Raw genomic sequence first — 9908 nt, 5'->3', positions numbered from 1 at the left:
TACTGGAACTTGTTATTGTAACGAGCTGCAGAAGATGATTTGTGCAGATGTCGTAGCAAACTGTCCAACACAGGGTACGATTAATAAGCTCTTTTTGAATACTGGTAAGTATTACAATCCCACACCTTTCCTATACCCAATTTTACACAATTTTTAAAAAAATGGGCCTTTATTTTCTATTTTTTTGTTCTATGTTTGTCAGCTAGTTGATTTCTGTCATTAAAAAAAAGAAAAGAAAAGATAAATAAATAAAATTAAATAAATATATAAATACTGGCAAGTAAAAAAAAGTAGTCTCACAATTAATAAATCAATGTCCCTGCAGCTTTTCCAGATAAAATTAGCAATATAATGTAGGCCTATATGAAAGAAGATGTAAGGATCACTTTGAAGAGGCTACTGAGCAAATGAGCAGATAACACATGGTGACTCAAGTTCAAAATGAAGAAATGATAACAACTGAAACTTCTCCCGTGTGCCAAGCATGGCTGTGGTGCCAAGCGTGTAGGAGAACTACGGTGGCTGAATGGTTCTCTCTAGAGCCAGTGTTGGGTTTGTCTGTTCTGGGCTACTGTAGAAACATGGTGGTGCAACAAGCTGGCCTGACTCCAGAGTTCTCCTTATACATCCATGGTGAAGAGAGAGGACCCACCTGTAGGTAAATGGTTCATTCTAAGGTCACGAAAACGCAACGATTCTTATTTTCAGGTTTATACACAAAACAAAACATGCGTATTAATATTATATTCCATTTCCGCGAATAGATCCCCCTAAAAGTTACACACTGTTCACAGTTTGTTTGAGCTGACTTGTTTACCACAAACGGAGGTATGGATAAAACCACAAGCTAAACGTAGCTTGAACGAAGCGCCCAGCAGGCCTCATCGCTTCTGACACCTTTGTGACATTTTTGAAAACGGTTAGTGAATCATCTCACACATCATGTGGTCCAACACCAAGTAATACAGACAGATGTTTCAATCTAACTTTACTTTCACACTAATGAAGAGTTAAAACAACCATTTGTTTGTGAAGCCATACTGTATACTAGTTAACATTTTTGGGAATACCACTGAAGGCGCAAAACTACAAATTATGTCACTGAGTAATCACATGTAGCTCCATGTTTCAATGTGTGTTACACCTCTCTTGATATTTTAATGCACTTTATTTACAGTGTGATGTCATAGCAAGAGAGTTGGAGGAGCTGGAAGTGGGAGGAGAAGATATTAGGGGTCTTTAAGTATGGTCTTTAAGGTAGGAATACCTATGTGTGTTCCAATACCCATACTACTAGACTATTTAGTATGCCTGAAAAATATTTAGTATGTGCCAATACATACAGTAGCTAGTATGTCAAATGCAGTATGCCAAAAATACCAGGATGTCCTACTACACCGCATTTTGCAGTATGCAAGCCAGCATGCTTTTTTGGTCGTGTCTTCAAGTAATAACATGCAAATTGCAAAACTCTCGTGAGATGGTTATGGTTAGGCATTGATCTCGAATGCTTAAGGTCAGGATAGGTCATCGGGAAGATTTGGAAGATTTTGCAATTTGCAGGTTACCTTCTAGACATCCACCTTTCTGGCTATTCTGATCCACAATCCTCTGTGCAGCGGATATATGAGCAAGATGGTCAAAGTTCAAGGCACAATTTTATGTAGTGTGTCCCAATTGTATACATACTGCATGCAACAGATGCAACAGTACGTACTTTGTAAGGGCAGCTGTTAAAATAAAAGTTAAAAAAAAGTATGTGATTTGGAACGTAGCAAATGCTTTTCTGGCTATTCTGACCCACAATCCTTTGCTCAGCGGAAGATACGTCACATTGACTGAGCCGCAAAGAGAGCACAGACCATTTGCAGCTCATTGACAGCTAAAATGACAGAAACCGTCGGATATATGAGCAAGAGGGTCAAAATTCAAGGCGCAATGTTATGATGAAGTATTATGTCCCAATCAACACATTCTCATCTCAACTCGTCACATAGTGACGCTTTGTCAGACCCCTTTGCGTCATTTTTCGGTCGCATTTAACACGCTTAATGCATTAATGCATACTGCATGCAACAGTACGTACTTTGTAAGGGCAGCTGTAGTACGCACTAAAAGTAAAAAGAAAAAGCGATTTGGAAAACAGCGAATGATTGTAACCCAGACCGTAACCATCTATCAAACTGCCATGATTGGCAGAGCTGTGATGGGGCAGCAACCAGCCTGAGGTGTAGCACCTCCTGGAAGAAAAAAATTAAATTAGATACGATATTGGCAAGTTTACTAGAAGCCGCCAGCAGCAGTCCATATCTTCTATCATTAATCTTTTTGACACTTGCCTCTCTTGTTTTGTGTCTGCTCTGAATCTCTCGACCTTTGAAACCTCTGTTTACGGCTCAACATGTTTTTGCCATTTTGCACCACAGTCGATTTGATTAAAGCAAGAAGCCCTCAAAATGCTGTTTGAATCAGATTGTTTGGAAAGCATGAGAGAAAGAGAAATGCAGCTTCAGCACAGACATGATGTCAACCCGCTGCCTGGCTGGCTCTGAGGCTTTTTACCCAGGAGACACTGCTGGCTCCTGCCTCACATCACACACCAGATATTGTGAACAAAAAGGTTTTGAAAATGAGTAGAAACTATTTCGTTGTATGTAAAACAATATCGTGATTGTGTCTCAAATTTAAGGGGAATAGTTCGTAAGTGTTCTTAATGGCACAAAATTCCTCTCTGCATCTGGAAATCTGTTTTAGATTTAGTCACACAATAGAAGGAGGGATGTATCTTATTAGGTAAATTGATTTCTGGAGAAAGGAGAGCTTTTAAGACAAATCCCTGGTGATGTGTTGCAGTTTGACGTCAGTTCAGTGCTGTAAAAATATTCATTGTTTATTTTGGGCCAAGGATAAAATGCCATCTTTACTTATATTACACTGCTAATCTTTCCTTTATGTATTTGTCTGTGTTTCTGTTTTAAAGAACACATACAGCAATAAGTCAAAGATGTTATATGTACACTGTTTTGGTCAGGGGGCATCTTGCTATGTTTTATTCTTGAATAAGGTTTGTGACCTTTCAGTCAGCAGACTCGGAGTAAAACATTACAGGATAATAATGAGACACCTCAGTGACCTTTGGTGAACAATGAAAAGGGCAGACAGAGAAATACTGAGAGAAAAATGAGAGTTGACCAGTGAAGCAGTCTGTGAAATCAAAGTTTGGAGTATTTTTTTGAGCTGCGGTGGGGGGAAGAGACGGGAAGCTGAAGCTTTGTGCCTAATTGAGGTCAACGGACATGTTACATTTTAAACATGCGCTGGTATTTTATAGTCTGTGGGTTTGATTCTGCAACTGTAACATGTCTGTGGTATCACCAATTTCTAGGGATCCTAACATCCTGACTATCCTTTCTTTTTCTCGAGGAAACCTTTAAAGAGGACCTATTATGCTTATTTTCAGGTGCTTTCTTGTATTGTGGGTTTCTACTAGAATATGTTTACATGCTTTAATGTTCAAAAAACGCTTTTCTCATTTCTTATTTTTCTCATACCGACTGTGCTGCAGCACCTCTATTTACCCTCTGTCTCTACAGTACACAAATGCAATGTTTGGCGGTACGTACGTCGGAGTTTAGTGTTTACTACTGTTGCCAGGCAGCCTACTTTCATTTCCGGTACCACTCGTTGACTTTTTGCTTATCCACAGAATATTTTGTTGCGCTGAGCATAAACGTGCGCGCGCCATCTATGGAGGCCCGAGTCTTGCGTGTCTTGTAGAAACAAAGCTCAACTCCCTTTGGCGTGGACTTTGGGATTTGTAACTTTGCAGACCTTTTACATGCACAAAAAGCTATAAAACATGCTAAAGAAAATGGGAAAAGCACAACAGTGTAATAGGTCCCCTTTAAATTCAGCACTCACGTCTCTTTGGAAAGGCTAATGATCAATTTGTTGTGCCAGACACATAGACCTAGTGACATATTTGGTTAGAAAGGCTGATCCTGTAATATTATTTATGTACGTATTTATTAGTTTATTAATTTATTATGTTTTCATGCAAGAGAAACCAGACTCGATTTAGATATTTTTCTCTACAATTTACACTGTAAAAAGTAGGGTTGATCCGAATGCTTCGAAGCTTCAACCATTGCCATGGTATTCGAACTCCCAATCACTTTTTCCTTTTTTCTTTTATTATTTATATATAAGTATGTAATAATAATACTAATAATGATAATTAATAAATCCCCAAATAGTCCATGAAATAAGGAATAATTTCACTGTTTGTTGTGTGTAGAGGTGTGTGTGTGTACTGTAGTGCGGTGGCACTGAAACGGGGGAGATGGAGACAGACAGACAAACAGACAGACAGACAGAAGAACATGTTACCCTGCCGTGCCGTAAAGCTTCGAACAACTTTGAATATTTCTCTATAAGCCCAAATTTTTTTATTTAGGACAACCCTAGTAAGACGTCACAGTAGTGAGTGAATAAGAGATGCTTTTGAATTGAATTTCCTCATGGCACACAATACACCTATACAGCACTTTTTTATAACAATATAATCATATTTGGAGTATTTTAACTATAATGTTTAATACCGTATGTTTTACAGAAAAATATATCAACGATGAGGAAAAATGTATCTGCAATTTAAAGAAAAATGTGGCTAAAAACCTGTCTGCACTGTGTTGGTCGACCTTTTTGTCTCGCTGCTTGCAAAACTTGTGTCTTTATCTGAGAAGGGTCAGAGACTCTGTGTGTTTTCAGTTCTCTCACAGGGACGTGTGGTGAAGCAGCTCCTCCAAACACTCGTCTGTGCAGTCTGTAGAGACGGGAGAGAAGAGGATGGAGAGTTTTAACAGCTCATCTTCCACTTATACGAATGATATCAAGTTGGCTTTGCTGGTAGCGACGGTGCTGGCAAAGCAGGTGAGCACTGCAGACGGACCATATTTTTTCTCTGTAAACTATGCATGGCACAATGTGGACTATATGGATGTGTGTGTTTATCAAATTTATCTGATATGCTTACCATTATAGAATAAATATAATGAAACACTTTGAGTTTATATTAAACCAAGACAGATGCTAATGGAAGAGTATGATATTTGTAGAGTTATGTAATCACCACACTTGCATGGTGAAAAAAGTGACTTGAATGTGTCCCCTGAAGCTAACAAGAGGATTTCCAACCTTTAGCTGAGAGGAAATGAGATGACATTTCAGTGGAACTACTGGGCATTGTTATGTGGGAAAAGATAAGCAACACTCAACAAATATTAAGATTATTTTGTTTATGTGTGTGGAGATTCAAGTCTTTACTTTTATGTAAGAATATCACGCTGCAAAGTTTCACTGCAAAACTATTTAACAATGACAAACATCCCTAATACGTATTGAAGTTATACTGACATATAGAGAGAAATAAAATGTAATATATCCAACATCATTCAATATATGGAAGGATATATTTTGCAATAGTGCTAGTATTGTGTGATCTTCAAAAACATATAACAAAGTACAATAACAATAAAATAAAATCATACTGTATATTTCCTTTATACTCAGATATGAGTATGATATGTATGGAGAAATATGATACTTTAATGAAAAGTAGCAATATTTGTTATCTGCAATATATTACATAAGGACACATACTCACCTTTGATGAAGTCTGTAAACAAAAGCCAAATTTCAAATGTCTAGTTTTTGTATTACACAACACTGACTCCCTCTTTCTTACACTCATGTTCTCCCTAGATGTTGTGGTGAGATTCCTGACAAAACAATTTATTGGACAGTAATGCTTCCAGTGCCAGTATGTAAGTATACTCATTAATGATGTTAAAAAAAAAATATATCATATACTGCTCTCATTGGTTTCCCACTGTGTTTCTGTTGGCCTCACACTAATTATATTATATCAATTTAAGGTGAGTCAACAAAACCTTCTTTTCAGTCTGTTTCATATTGAAATCGGTGATGTGCACATTTTACCATCACTCAGTCTTTATCTGCATGCTGGGTGAATGTAATAGATTTACAGTTTGCAGACAGGGATAGAATTTAAAATCTCTTCACTTCTGGGCTAAATGAATTTGCCCCCGATGAGCAATCATGCACCGCAGTGATTATAGTGATCATTGTTCCACAGTTTGACTAAACTGGCACCATGCTGTGTTCATTGCCTCTCAAAAGAAAGCTTTGTGCATTTTCATTCACTGTGTTGAACTCTCAACTTGTATTAATGTTCATCAGTTAACATTTGATTCATAACATATCTTACATTTTATAGCAAACTTATTTTTACTTGTTTCTTTACAGATTCTTAATACCATAAAAGGATGTCCATAGATGAAGTTGGTTATATTTGATGCATGTTCACAGGAAGGAATGATATGTTTTAATAATACCATTTTGGGTGATGATTTGTGGTTATTGTCTTGTCTTTGGTTTGAAGGTATATACTAATGGTACCATGTAACTGAGAGCACACTCATAAACCTTTAAAGGTTTATGTTGCGACTATTACGACAGCAGAATATGTTTACAGCCAGCACTGCTTTTTTTACCACCAAAGTTTTACTTTTATTGACTGCAAAAGTCTCATAAAAGGACCCTGCTGCTATACTGTGCTGCAGCTAATTTACTCTCTTTTTTTGGCTCCCTTCTTGTTTATTTTGGCACATGTCTTACTCTGTTTCTCATCACTTTTCACAGTTTTCTGCAGTAGGTTGGAGAAGAAGTTGTTAGATCAGTTGATGGACGATGTGCTGCGTTTGATCTCTGCATCCACTTCTGCTGTGTCTGAGTGGAAGCAGCAGGTGTGTGTCCTGGAGGAGCCTGCATGTGAACTGGGCAGATGGATTTGTGGTGGCATACAACTTCACTGACCGACTGTCCTTCCTGCACACCAGAAGCATCATGCGGCAGATCAAAGAGAGCTGTGAGGGGTGAGTGACCGCATAGTCTGCTGGGAATGAAGCCGAGCTGAGGGATTTACTTTGATGAGCTAATGAGTCCCATTCCTGAGATGAATAATGTGTAGACCTATCAGGGTGAGGATCAATGTGGTATGCTGCGAGTTATGGGCTGTATTCCAACATGCTGTACTGGGATGAGCTGAAGTATCCCTGCATGAAGTTAATTTGACTTTGACACAAGTACACTGGGTTGAGGACATTTTGATTTAGGATTCATATCGTATCTTCTAGCAGTGGAACCTCAGAGCTCCTCCAAGATAATTAGATAATCCCTGAATGTTTTATATCCACTTTTCTTGTTTATGTTAATTGAAATGGGATACAATTAGGGCTGTCCTCGACCAAAGAAATTCTTAGTTGACTAACACTCATACAATTTTGTCGACTAATTGATTAGTTGAGATAAATCTGTAAAACTGATTTTCTCCACGAAGAATCACACAAAATCACTATAAAGAAATCTTAGTCAACTAAGACCAAAATGACCAATTAGTCGACTAATCGACTAACGGTGGCAGCTCTGAGAGAATAAAAATACTTTAAGTTCCTTGAATTGTTCATTTCTTTCCCCAACATATTGTGAGAGAGATTTAAAACAGTTAAAGAGGCTGCAGCTTCACACATTGATACTGTTCAGATGTGAAGGACACGACATAGAAAGCATTTTAAAGTTTGAAGTTTGTGAATTTCTAAGACCTGATGTTTTTCACCACTGTTATCAATGTGGACAGCCTCTAGTTCTCTTCACCACCTGGTTCACTGGTCGTTGTTTAACCATGTTTCACTCCTTTATGGCAGACTGGTGGATGTCCCGGGGGCCGATCCTCAGGCTCAGGAAGACTACTGCCTCTTCCTGGAAGGGTCTGCAGCTGAGGACTACTTGTGATGTTCAACCTCTCCACAAAACTGATTTGTCACGTGATGGAGAACCTGAAGCACCGTGCAGACGATGCAATGGCTCCAAGTCCATGGAAAAACTCACCAATATGGTTGGCAAAAGACGGAAGTCAGTCTGATGGAGGAAATCTGTGGCTACTAATTATAATGCATGTAACTAAACTGTTTGTTTGGATACCCCAGGCATTTTCTATTGGTCAACAAATATGTGGACCAATACCAAAATACCATTTTTAATGAAATTGAATGACATCTCACATTTGGAAAATGATGATACATAATTTCAACTTTCAGTTTTTGTTTTGTCCTCAGAGGGCAATTGGATTTACAGCAAGATGTACTACAATACATGAAAAAGCATAGGCATACAGTACAGTAAGGGGAAGGGGAGATGTCCTGAATACAAGTGGGCTAGAAATCCAACACTAGTCACTTGTGTCCGACTCACATTTTCACAGTGGCAAAAGCACAGCAGCAATAACATTAGCATTATACCTCCAAAACCCCCTTTTCCATTGAAATTTCAATGTTCTTCTTAAGGATATAAATCCAAAATTAGGCTCTCAAAAACTGTCAAGATCAAATGTTTCAGTTCAGTTGGTATGAAGACAATTTGATATCTCCCTATCAAATTGAATCAAATGAAACACTGTGGGATCAAAAGCCAAATGTCAATGATTTCACAGCATGTAATATTTCTCTGTTGTAATTATGATTTCTGAAACACTCAAAGGTCAGTGTTTGAGATAAAATGTAGATTTCATGGTACAAACAGGTGGCAGGTGGTATGCTCGTATTCATAATTTTGGCAGCGAGCAACATTGTTTTTGCTGTTTGCTCTGTTTTTTTTGTACGTTTCATAACTTTCTTAAAAGGTTGTAATCGGAAGTACTCTCACAAATAAATAATTTTGCAATTTGCAGTTAGTAGCCTAATTACAGCATGCAACATGCTTTGTTTGTTAATGTAGAAAAAAAGGGAAGCTGTATCCAGTAGGCCTACTGGAAAGCAGATGTTAGTCTAGTAGACTTTAATTAAAATATGGTTTTCTATGGTGCAGTTAAATGTCATGCCAAGATTAAAATCCAGGCTGCCCAAATAAGAGTTATGGTTGAAGATCTACATAGCCCCCTTCTACTAATCACTTTAAATTGCATGCAAACAGCTCAATTTTAACCTAAATGGAGCTGGACTAGATCAGATAAAACTGTTTTTCAGTAGGTTAGCGAGCTGAGTTAACCCTCTGAGACCCACAGACCCGTTTTTGTCTTTTTTAGGAGGGTACTGGGGGGTCTTTAGGGGGAGATAGCAGGTCAACAGTACATGTCACATATAAGTGGTGTACATCATCTGAAAGCTGGGAACCTGAAGATTAATGTAAGGTGCAGCTCAGCACTGTGTGTCAAGTTGTTCTAGTCACAAATCAGAAATAAACATCATATAATTAATTAACTAATCAATTAATGAAAATACATTGTAAAAGTGTATAAGGGTTTAGAACATGATGATAGAAGTATATGATGGTCATTCCCATGCTCTATTATGTCTCATAAGCTGCTGCAGCAATTTTTGGGTTGATACCATTTGTTACACAGATTTGGTGCTAAATTTAACCATTTTTTACCACTCAAGAATTGATAGAAATGATCAAAAATCCCTCCAAAATACCACATTAAGACACCAAGACCTTAAGGAACACCATCTATCCATCTATCTACATTTATGATGTAATTTAGATTTGTTTAAAATCATTTTCTCTATATTCAATTGGTAATCTGGTGATCTTCACAGTTGATGAAACTACAAAACACTTAAAAGTGTTGACTTTATCTTAGGAGGTTATCTTTATCTTATTTCTGAACAGATAACTGTGAATTGAATTGTTCCAAAATTGAATTGTAAAGAAATAACACCTACAACTCAGACAAAACACTCACAGTTGTGTCCACTAGATGGAGACTAAGGACCAATAAAAATCCAGGGAGGGAGCCACAGAGGAAAAAACTGGTTCAACTATTCTTATAT

At 37.7% G+C, this 9908-nt stretch overlaps 1 long non-coding RNA gene across 1 annotated transcript; it reads left to right on the top strand.

Moving 5' to 3' along the window:
- The first annotated feature begins 4641 nt into the window (after positions 1–4641).
- Positions 4642–9074, top strand: LOC119479570. Its single transcript, XR_005204709.1, has 4 exons — positions 4642–4932; positions 5764–5825; positions 6724–6956; positions 7785–9074. It is a non-coding gene; the product is annotated as an uncharacterized LOC119479570 (long non-coding RNA).
- The last annotated feature ends 834 nt before the right edge of the window (positions 9075–9908 follow it).

The sequence above is a fragment of the Sebastes umbrosus genome, chromosome 2, assembly GCF_015220745.1.
Source record: "Sebastes umbrosus isolate fSebUmb1 chromosome 2, fSebUmb1.pri, whole genome shotgun sequence".
Lineage (NCBI taxonomy): Eukaryota > Metazoa > Chordata > Actinopteri > Perciformes > Sebastidae > Sebastes > Sebastes umbrosus.
Note: the sequence above shows the minus strand (reverse complement) of the source record. Positions and strands in the feature narration are given on the sequence as shown.